We start from the raw sequence: 10,390 nt of genomic DNA, 5'->3' as shown, positions 1-10,390 counted from the left end.
ATTTAAACAAAAAAAATTTTCATATTAGACTTTAAAAAATCTATTTTTTTTTTCAATTGAGCACAATCTGGCAGTTGATGTTGTTGCAAACTGTGCGCGCAGTAATAAAACAATAATTTGTTTTAAATATTTTGTTTTTCTGATGACTTGCAGTTAATGTAAGATTTCTATTTGTGTGGCTATAGTGTAAATGATGATGAGAGTCATGAGATGGAAGAATCTTATTATTGTTATTCAAAAGGCTATTTACAGTTCTGAACATTGATTTTGAGTCAGCATCTTTCAACTTGCCTTGTAGATAAACCTTCTTAGCATTCTCAATCATGGTATTCACGAGCTCCAGTTGTTCAAGGTAGAGTTGGTGGTGTACCTCAAGACATGTTTTCCGCCACTGTTTCTCATACCTACGGCGGACTCTCCTTGCCTCATGGATCTCGTTGTTATACCATGGTTGATGAATACGACTGCTACGGGTTTATCTACAGTGGCAGATAGAGCATTCTCAAAGTTAATGATGACATTATTTACATCAATTTCAGAAATCAAGTTCTCACAGTTCATTGTTGACCAAAAGTCATTTTTGAAGGCATCCAAGTCGATGTTCTTGAAATTCCTGGACGTGATTTCCTCCTTTTGGACTTCTGGTCTCGGAACTTTGAGTTTACAGTAGATGATGTGATGATCAGAACCCATCCGTGGACCTATCGACCAGCTTGCAACAAGGTTCTCCTCTTGTCGTGAGAGTATCAAGTCGAGGGTATTACCATCCCTGTGGGTGGGACCGACGATATGTTGCTGCAGGTTAACTCCTTCCACCGAGGACAAGAAGTGACTCGCATCATACTTGGCAGGTTTATTTACATGTAAACACCTCAAAAGAAATAAGTCCCCCTCTGAACATGTCGTCATAACATTATAAGGTTTCGTTTTGTACCAACAAAACTAACTTTGAAATAATTATATGACTGTTTACTAAGTGCTGTATGAAAATGAGAGATTTCCATGACTTCAGGGCTGAATGAGCCTAAATTGAAGACAAAAAGTGCCCTTTCCAAAAGTCACAAAGTAGGCCTATGCTTGTTAACTGCAAGGCGTATTGGGACAAGGAATGGAACTCTGCACCAAGGGGATTTGCATGGCTGAATGATCAAGAATCGATACACATTACAGTAAATGTTCACTTGGTGAGGATTTTAAACTGCACTCAAACACATGGGGTTTTCCATTAGTAACAAGCCATGAATAACTTTCGTGACAAGCATAGACCTACTTTGTGACTTTTGAAAAGGGCAGTTTTTGCCTTCAATTTAGGCTCATTCAGCCCTGAAGTCATGGAAATCTTTCATTTTCACACAGCACTTAGTAAACAGTCATATAATTATTTCAAAGTTAGTTTTGTTGGTACAAAGTGAAACCTTACGATGTTATGACGACATGTTCAGAGGGGGATTTATTTCTTTTGAGGTGTTTATGTTAAAATCACCAACATATATGACCTTGCCAGACAATGTGTTGATGTACATTAAAAATTCGTCAAACTCGGTAAGGAATTGTCTGGTGGTATACTTGTTCACTTTAGATGGAGTTGGCCTATACACAGCAACAAAGTTGATCTTTCTAACATTGTCTAGTATGATGGCATGTTCAAATGAGATGGAGTCAAATGTCTTAGGTAAAAGTTGAAATTTTAGAGACTTGTGATACCAATAGTTATCATTTGGCCGGGGAACATTGATAAAGTCAAAACCGGGAGGGACAAGTTCTCCGATGGCAACTTAATCAGAGTCAACACTTAGCCATGTCTCTGTCAGGAACATAGCATCTATGCGGCGGGCTAAAACAATATCATGACAAGTTGTAGTCTTTTTTCTTATACCTCTTGCATTCCAGTGGCCTATGTTTAGGCAAGACTGGACAGTGTTAATTGATGGGGATGTCGAACATTTCTGTTTCACTTGTGTACCAGCTCTACAGCCTCGATGAGTAGGCTGAAATTTGGCCTTTTCAATACCCAATGACAAAACAGTTCTCCAAGTGTCTTGGGGCAGTCTAGCATTGCTCAACTCAGAGCCTCTGAACTTAAGTAAGTCACTTCTAGTGTAAACTCCCATTGTATAAGATGAACTGCTGATGGGGTAATTACTTAACAGTTGTGTAGGTGCTAGAACCAAATCAATATAGACTAGCACCAGTCCAATGAAGCTAATCACAGTGTAGTTCATTGATCTAAATGAAGCAATGGTAGCCATGAGCATTGAGTACAGTAGCTAGCATGAAGAAATAAGGATGGAAAATACTTGCAAAATCTGCTGCAAACACAAACATAAAGTTGCTCAAAATAGTCAGCAGGCATCCAATGACTATAAGTATAAATCTCAAATGTGAATTTCAATTGTATCTGGTAGAAATTGAACACATTTCTGGAGCTGGCTGCCAAACACAGGCGCATCAGTCAGGTGTTTCTAGTTTATCTAGTTTATACATGAATACAAAAGCCACCTAAGTCCATGCGAAGTTATTTTGAAAGAAAAACCTGTGTATCATTTTAATTCCTTCAGTTAGATTTACCTGGTCAATATGGTAAGTTTTACGTGCAAATGAGTGGATTAACCTGTATTAGGTATGACGATTAGCATTTCAGGGACTTCGTGGGGTTCATTTTAAATTTTGGACTTGGGTGGTTTTTTGAATCATATACAAAGACAACAATGTTAGAATGAGATTACCACTAGTAAGATAATACAAAATAAAGCACACAGGTATGTATAATGTAATGTTGATAAGTATTCTGCCATGTAATATAAACCACACACTTCCCTTTATTAAACCCATTTTTTGTTCAAAAGTCATTCTCCAGCAATGAATGTGTTACAAGTGGACTTTTATACATACTGAATTTCAATCAATGTGTTACAAGACTCAAATTATGGAATTGGGTGATTCTTTCATACATGCTATTTTTCACATGCCCAATAGACACAGAGAATGAATTTGAGTTGTTCTTTCATGCATATGACAGGCCTATGTATAGCAACAACTTCCCATGCTTAACTCAATTTGGCCAAAATATGGACTTAGGTGGCTTTTGTATTCATATATTCAATTATAAGTACCATATTAAGAAATTAAAAAAGCATGCGTTTTTGTTGCTCGAGTGCATTAAACCAAAATGTGTCATATATCAATTCAAAACTTTTTCATTTTAAGGACTTGATGAGACAAAAAATATGTTGAACGATTCATTAAAAGTTTTGTGTTACTGTTCATGAGCTTTCTGTGTTACTTTTTAATATTTGAGTGACTGTATGTGAGTTTTTGCCGGTTTAAACCAGGCAAAAACTGCCAAAAACCTTTTTGCCAGTTTTTGCCTGGTTTAAACTCGGCAAAAAATGGCATATATCTAATCAATGAAAGCTTTGTGTACAAATCTATAGGGCATTTGATGCAGCAAACTGCAACTTTCAAATTGGTATCTTCCTTGGGTTTTGGGATCGCTGTGTCTTTATTTCTTGATCAATTTCAACGAATGAGGTCTTGAATTTGAGCTAAAAGATGCAGCTATTAGCTGCTGGTTCCAATTATGACAAATCTGTCTTTATTTAGGATATACAGGAGGTGAACATAACTGGTATATACTGTATATAGTAATTACATATTTTGAGGCGTTTTCTTCCTGTTACATGAATGAACTGGCTAAATGCCGACCTGCTCAATGGGAATTGTATCAGGATCCAGAGCGCTCAAATTAAAGCTTGTGCAAAGAAGTGGTCAAAGACTTTTTGACAGGACAGGCTGAGAGGGGTGAAAGCAAATCACCTGTGGGTGGAGAGCTTATAAATTATCCCACAGCCATAATGAGATGCTACATTTGATCAGTAACATAATAATTACACACAAAAACTCCATGCTATTGTTTGGTGTGGGTCTTTAAGATATTCCTGACTAGATTGGCAAGTGTCATCCATAATGTATTGTGATTCTGGATTGGATATATACACAAGGGGGTTGATTGGTTGTAATTGTATGTATACTGCAAAGCACATTACCTTGTGTATTTTGTATTGTGGAGAAGGATTTTAACATTTTAATTTTGTAAGAGAACATAGGAGCAATATATTAATTGTAGAAAAAAGTTAGCTACAATCATATACTGTAATAAAGGAACTTTAAAATAACCTAATGCCTTGGCTCTTCTCTTATGTGATAAAAATGGGACATTCCAATACAACGTTTTTCTGGATGTTAATTACAAATTAATTTTTGCAAGGCCAAAGGAAGCAGCCAACTTATTCTGTGAAGGCTCGTCATAATGAGTTACGGGCTTTACGGCATTCTGGTTCTGAACCCGCGATGTATTTGTGGTATCCAAGGTCACATACGGAGGTCAAAGGTCATTTGAGGTTATGTTTGTTTACCACTCATACACAGGCCTTGCCGTTTGCGGCGAGCGATCGCTCTCGCTCGCCACCGCTCGCCCAAACTTGATTTCTAGTGAGCGATTTTCCACTCGCCATAGACACTAAATATCACTCGCTGCGAACCTCCCAAAATCAGCAATTGAATCAGCCAATTTAGCATTTAATCGATTTTGTGCCTTCTCCAAGCGGACAAATTCACAAATTTTAGCACGCTTTGCGCGCAATTCAACATAAGTTCATAAATATCGTGTTAAGATCAAAACTCTACTTGATTATACCATCCCTGATTATACCCAAATAAATGGTATTTGTGAAAATTCAACCACTCGCCTAGCATCATGCTTGCGAGTGATTAACCACTCGCCTTTAAAATCTAGATGGCAAGGCCTGCATACAGTGTGACATTTTAATCTTTCTGAATTTGAAGCGCCCCATGGTGGAGTTATCCCAATGGAAGCCTTGCATCGAAAACCGATGTTTCTATAGTTTCTTCTGAGAAAAGAGCATTTTCAGCACTCTCTTTTCTTCCTAACTCCTTATAAATTTGTCTCTTAAAATACGTATGAGACATTTATAGACGTGCCCTTCACTAATAATTAAGTTATATTGTTACTCTCTTTTTTAGATATTTGTATGTTTCCTGAGACTAATATAATAACCACTGGCACTGCTTTTTAAAATATTTATCCTAAACCAATTTGTCCTCTTTCTTTCCTTTCTTTCAGAGTTTTGAATGCTACATGATACAAATGATATTACCACTCCTCGGCAGTGGTGGCAGAGTTCGTAATAAAGATTCATGGATGGAAAAGCAAATTATACAAGTAAAACATTGATTTGCAATGCAGACTTTTGAGGTGAGCAAGAGCAGCAATCACTCTCCTGAAAGCTCTCCTGAACTTCCTTAGGAGTGTGAACATAAGTAATTCAGCTGCAATTCATCCATGGTTGTAAACCACTACTCTCAGCCTGGCAGCTCTCCTAAACTTAAGGAGAGTCATTTATAGCTCTCCTACGATAAACGGCAGCATGGGCATTTCAGCACCCAGTGAAACTCAGTTGCAGACCATATCTATAAGTTGCTTGTGGGATTTGTTCTTAGTATACTTTTGTTCAAACACTGCATAGGAATTCTTTTCAGGAGCGAAGAGTGGTGAAGTTCTTTACTTAGGAAGATTCATGAATGGAAAAACAAATTAGAAAACTAAAATTGATTAAAACTCATCAATGGTTGTAGACCACTACTCTCAGACTGGCTGTTCTCCTAAACGTCTTAAGGAGAGTCATTTATAGCTCTCCTACGATAAACAATCTGCTGCTTGGGCATTTCAGCACCCAGTGAAACTCATTTACGGACCAGATAAGTTGCTTATATACTTTTGATTCAAACACTGCATTTTTATAGGAATTCGTGTTCAGGAGTGAAGACAGGCATTATGTTTAAACCTTTTATTTGCTTACATTGTGGAGTTTATTTTTACTCATTTGATAGATTTAAGAAACATGTCGGTAGACATCGGATGTACTTCAGAATATATTGCCACAAAGCCGTTGCATATGAAATCAACCTCCAAACACACATTAGAACACATCAAGTACAGAAATGCTTTACAGGGGAAGGCCACCTTAAAAACACATCAAAACACACCCATATTGTCAGAAAAGCTGGGAACAAGATGCTGCAAGACACAACAGAATAATTATTCACACTTGTGACATATTTTATCAATGCCAATATTGTCAAAAACGCTTTATATCCAAAGAAGCTATTGCAGAATATATTAAAACTCACATTCATGATGAACACCGTCAATTTGACCAGTGCGAGTATTGTAAGAAATGGTTCACAGAAAATTCTATATTGAAGGAACATATAAGAACTCATACTGCCGAGAAATCCTACCAGTGCGAGTATTGTAAGAAATGCTTCTTATCAAGGACTAATTTAAAGGCACATATACAAACTCATACTGGTGAGAAACCCTTCCACTGCGAGTATTGCAAGAAATGCTTCTCACTAAAAGGTAATTTAAAGACACATATAAGAACTCACACTAACGAAAAGCCCTACCAATGTATGGATTGTAAGAAATGCTTTACACAAAACTGTAGCTTAAAGCAGCATTTAAAATTTTGCCACACGAAAGGGACATTACACTGCAAGTATTGTAAAAAAGTCTTTACAAACAACGGCAACCTCAAAATGCACAAACTACACATTTTATGTCACACTGGTGTAGCACCTATGTGTGAGTTAAATAGGCATATAAAAACTCAACACTGACGTGAAACCCTACATGTACCAGTGTAATAAATGCTCCATACTCAATTCTAATTTCAAGACAGATAAAAATTGAGTGAGTGTGAGTATTGTAAGAAATGCTTCTCATCAACTTCATTACTTCAAAATCAAAGATGCATATAAAAATTCATTGGTGAGATAAAATTACCCTTTAGTTGTTTTACTTAAAATAATGATATCGCCCATGTTATATAATATGAGACGATAGATGCACGACAGCGGCTAAAAAAATACCTTTATTCTCTAATTCATCCATATGATATTTTTGTTCAATGGATGCACTAGCACAAGGGTTTTGGAGGGTAAATATTAAGTTTCTGTCTGTGAAAAAAAACCCTCCATGCTATTGCTTATAAATTACTTTAGAGTGACTGGTCATAAAAATTGTCATTAGTTATATTTGCTATGAAAAAAAAAACCCGAGGAAAACAGTAGTATTGACAAAGTTAAAGCCCAATTTCAAATACATGTAATTAAATTCCCTAATACGTATAGATATTACAGATTCATGTAAAATGTCTCATTTTGTCTTTAATACATGGCTTTCGGCTTAACCACTAGCATGTTACGTTAGCCGGGATGTTAGCTCCTCTGACACAATACCAAAGGTGTCAAAACCTGAATTTTGATGATTTTTTATGATCCACCTGATGAACAAAACACAAGCTACAATTGTTACTACACGTTTGAAATAATCATATTTATGATTTCTAAGACTATAGCCGCTAAATTCTTAGTACGGAATAATATCCTAAACCAATTTTTAGTCTTTCTTTCTTCTTTTTTTTTTGCTGTGTTTTGAATCGCTACATTATACATATTCCCACTCCGCACCAATGGTTAGTTCTTTATGAAGATTCATGCATGGGAAAGCAAATTATACAACAATTAAAACATTGATTTGTTGCAGACTTTTGGGGTGCGCGAAAGCAATCACTCTCCTGACTTCCTACTGTGATCATGAGAAATTTAGCGGCAATTTTAAAACTCATCAATGGTTGTGAACCACTATTCTCAGCCTTGCAGCTCTCCTAAATTGCTCCTAAAGGAGAGGATTTTATAGCTCTGCTACGATAAACAAACTGCAGCTTGGCCATACCCAGTGAAACTCAGTTGTAGACCAGATAAATTGCCTGCAGGATTTGTACCACCATTTTATACTTTTGATTAATACACTGGATTTTTATAGGAATTCTTGTTCAGGAGCAAAGACGGCATCATGTTTAAACCTTTTATTTGCTTACATTGTGGAGTTTACTGTCACTCTTTTGATAGATTTAAGAACCATGTTAGTAGACATCGGATGTACTTCAGAACTCGCAACAAAAACAAATCTTTCCAGTGCGAGTATTGTAAGAAATGCTTCACAGAAAATATTAGTTCAAAGAGATGTATGAAAGCTCACATTGATGAGACACTCTTCTGGTGTACGTATTGTAATAAATGCTTTGCATCAAATTATAATTTAAATAGACATATAAAGACTCATAGGGGCAGGAGGAAATCCTATAGTGGCGAGAAACGTTACCAATGTGTGATTTGTAAGAAATGCTTTGTAAAAAGTTGGAGCTTAACGCGACATTTAAAAACTTGGCACCCAAAAGTGATATTGCATTGCAAGTATTGTAAACAAATCTTTACAGACAAAGACGAGCTCACATTGCACATGGTACGTCGTCACACTGATGCAAAACCCATTTGTGTGAAGTGTAAGAAATACTTCTCAACAGCTTCTAACTTAAAGAGGCATATAAAAACTTGCCAGGGTATAAGGACTCATATCAAGAAATCTTATCAGTGCGAGTATTGTAAGAAATGCTTCTCACTCAATTGTAATTTAAAGAAGCATGTAAGAATTCACACTGGTGAGAAACCCTACCAGTGTGAGTACTGTAAGAAATGCTTTGTACAAAACAATACTTTAAAGCGACATATAAAAACTTGGCACACAAAAAAACTTGACACTGATGCAAAACATCTGTGTGAGTATTGTGCAAAATGCTTCTCATCAACTTACAACTTAAAGGCGCATATAAAAACTCAACACTGGTTAAAGAAACATAAAGACTTAAAGGACCATTCATATGCCGTAGGGGCCCCGGGAGAATATTGAGGTTTAAAGGTGAAAAATACCTACCCCCCCGCGTATTGCGTTGAATTTTCATAACCCCCCTATTGAATCAAACAAAATCGTATACCCCCTCCCTTTGAGCAAACCTCAATATTAATTCAATCACAGTTAATATTAAGGGGGTACTACACCCCTGTGGTAAATTTGTGACTATTTTTGCATTTTCTCAAAAAATAATAACACACTGGTAACAAAAGTTATGTATATTATTGGGGCAAGGTATCCAATTACTACACTGAAATTTCAGTGATTCAAGACAAGCGGTTCAGTATATATGATAGGAAATGAGGTGGTACCTTATTTCTTATCATAAATAACGAACCGCTTGTCTTGGGTCACTAAAATTCCAGTGTAGTAATTGGATTCCTTGCCCCTATAATATACATAACTTTTGTTACCAGTGTGTTGTTAGTTTTGAGAAAATGCAAAAATAGACACAAATTTATCGAGGGTGTAGTACCCCTTAAAACTATACGATGTATAATATTGTTGGTCGAAGCAGCAGAAAAAAAAGTAGTTCACAGCATCTTGCGAATGGTAGTGAGCTTTAGCAAAAATTGCATTGCTCAATTCATAGCGAGCGTGTAGAAGAATTCAAATATCACAGATATACTTTTGTAGGTCCTGTGGTTCTTGAGTTATGTTGTAAAGAGGCCTGAAACACCAACACTTATGTAAAACGTACATAACAACAATAAATTAAGCAAGTTTTCAAAGTATATGATTTGGAGAATGAACTTTTGCGAAATACCAAAGTGTTATTTTACAATACTATATTGATTCAGATAATGAAAATCGATTTTTTTTGGCGGCTTCGACCAACAACACATCGTATACCCTTAATTCAATCACAGAGATTGGGACACAGAGAATTTGTTCCAATACATAATTTGGTCCAGAGTAGCAAACAGAAATGTTTTAAAAACGTGATAAATGTTAAATAAATGTTGGTATTTATATCAGCGCCTTTCACATGTGAACATGTACCAAAGCGCTTTACATTTATTCCGCCGTCGTTAGAATATGTCAGCTGCCATACAATGCCCAAGGCATGCTCCTACCTTTGGGCAGCGCTCAAAGGACAGTATTCATAACAGCTCCCCATTTCACACCTGGGTGGAGAGGAGTAATCGAGATAAAGTGTCGTACTCAAGGGCACAACACGATGGCGTCGCCGGGGCTCGAACCCGCAACCTTCCGATTATGAGTCGTAGCCCGTTCCGCTCGGCCACCGTGATATAAACACGTGTTGGTTTGATTCAAAACGTTAAATAGCATTTAAATGTCGGATTATACAAAGGTCATATAAACGTTTTTGCAACATTTTTAAAAACAAAATTTTGTCACCTCGTAAATACATGATATAACATGTTAGAATGAAATGTTTTACTTCACATTTTCAAAAATATTTTCGGAACGTTATTAAAACGTTTTATACCCTCTATATAACCCTATAAGTAAAACGTGTGGTATTTGCTGGGTATGGAAATCAAATATATTCTTGGATAGAGTGACAAGATCTTGCTTAAAGACCCATTC

General features: G+C 36.4%; 1 long non-coding RNA gene across 5 annotated transcripts in view; it reads left to right on the top strand.

Annotated features, from left to right (window-relative positions):
* The window catches only part of LOC140168577 (uncharacterized), a 60,520-nt gene extending 51,304 nt beyond the window's left edge, over positions 1-9,216 (top strand). For all 5 annotated transcript variants that reach the window (XR_011861236.1, XR_011861235.1, XR_011861237.1 and 2 more), the window contains one exon: positions 5,144-9,216. This is a non-coding gene — a long non-coding RNA (uncharacterized lncRNA). The remainder of the gene's footprint in view (positions 1-5,143) is intronic.
* The last annotated feature ends 1,174 nt before the right edge of the window (positions 9,217-10,390 follow it).

Source organism: Amphiura filiformis, chromosome 13 (assembly GCF_039555335.1).
Source record: "Amphiura filiformis chromosome 13, Afil_fr2py, whole genome shotgun sequence".
Taxonomy (NCBI): Eukaryota; Metazoa; Echinodermata; class Ophiuroidea; order Amphilepidida; family Amphiuridae; genus Amphiura; species Amphiura filiformis.
The sequence above is the reverse complement of the archived record's forward strand: the minus strand, read 5'-3'. Positions and strand labels throughout refer to the sequence as shown.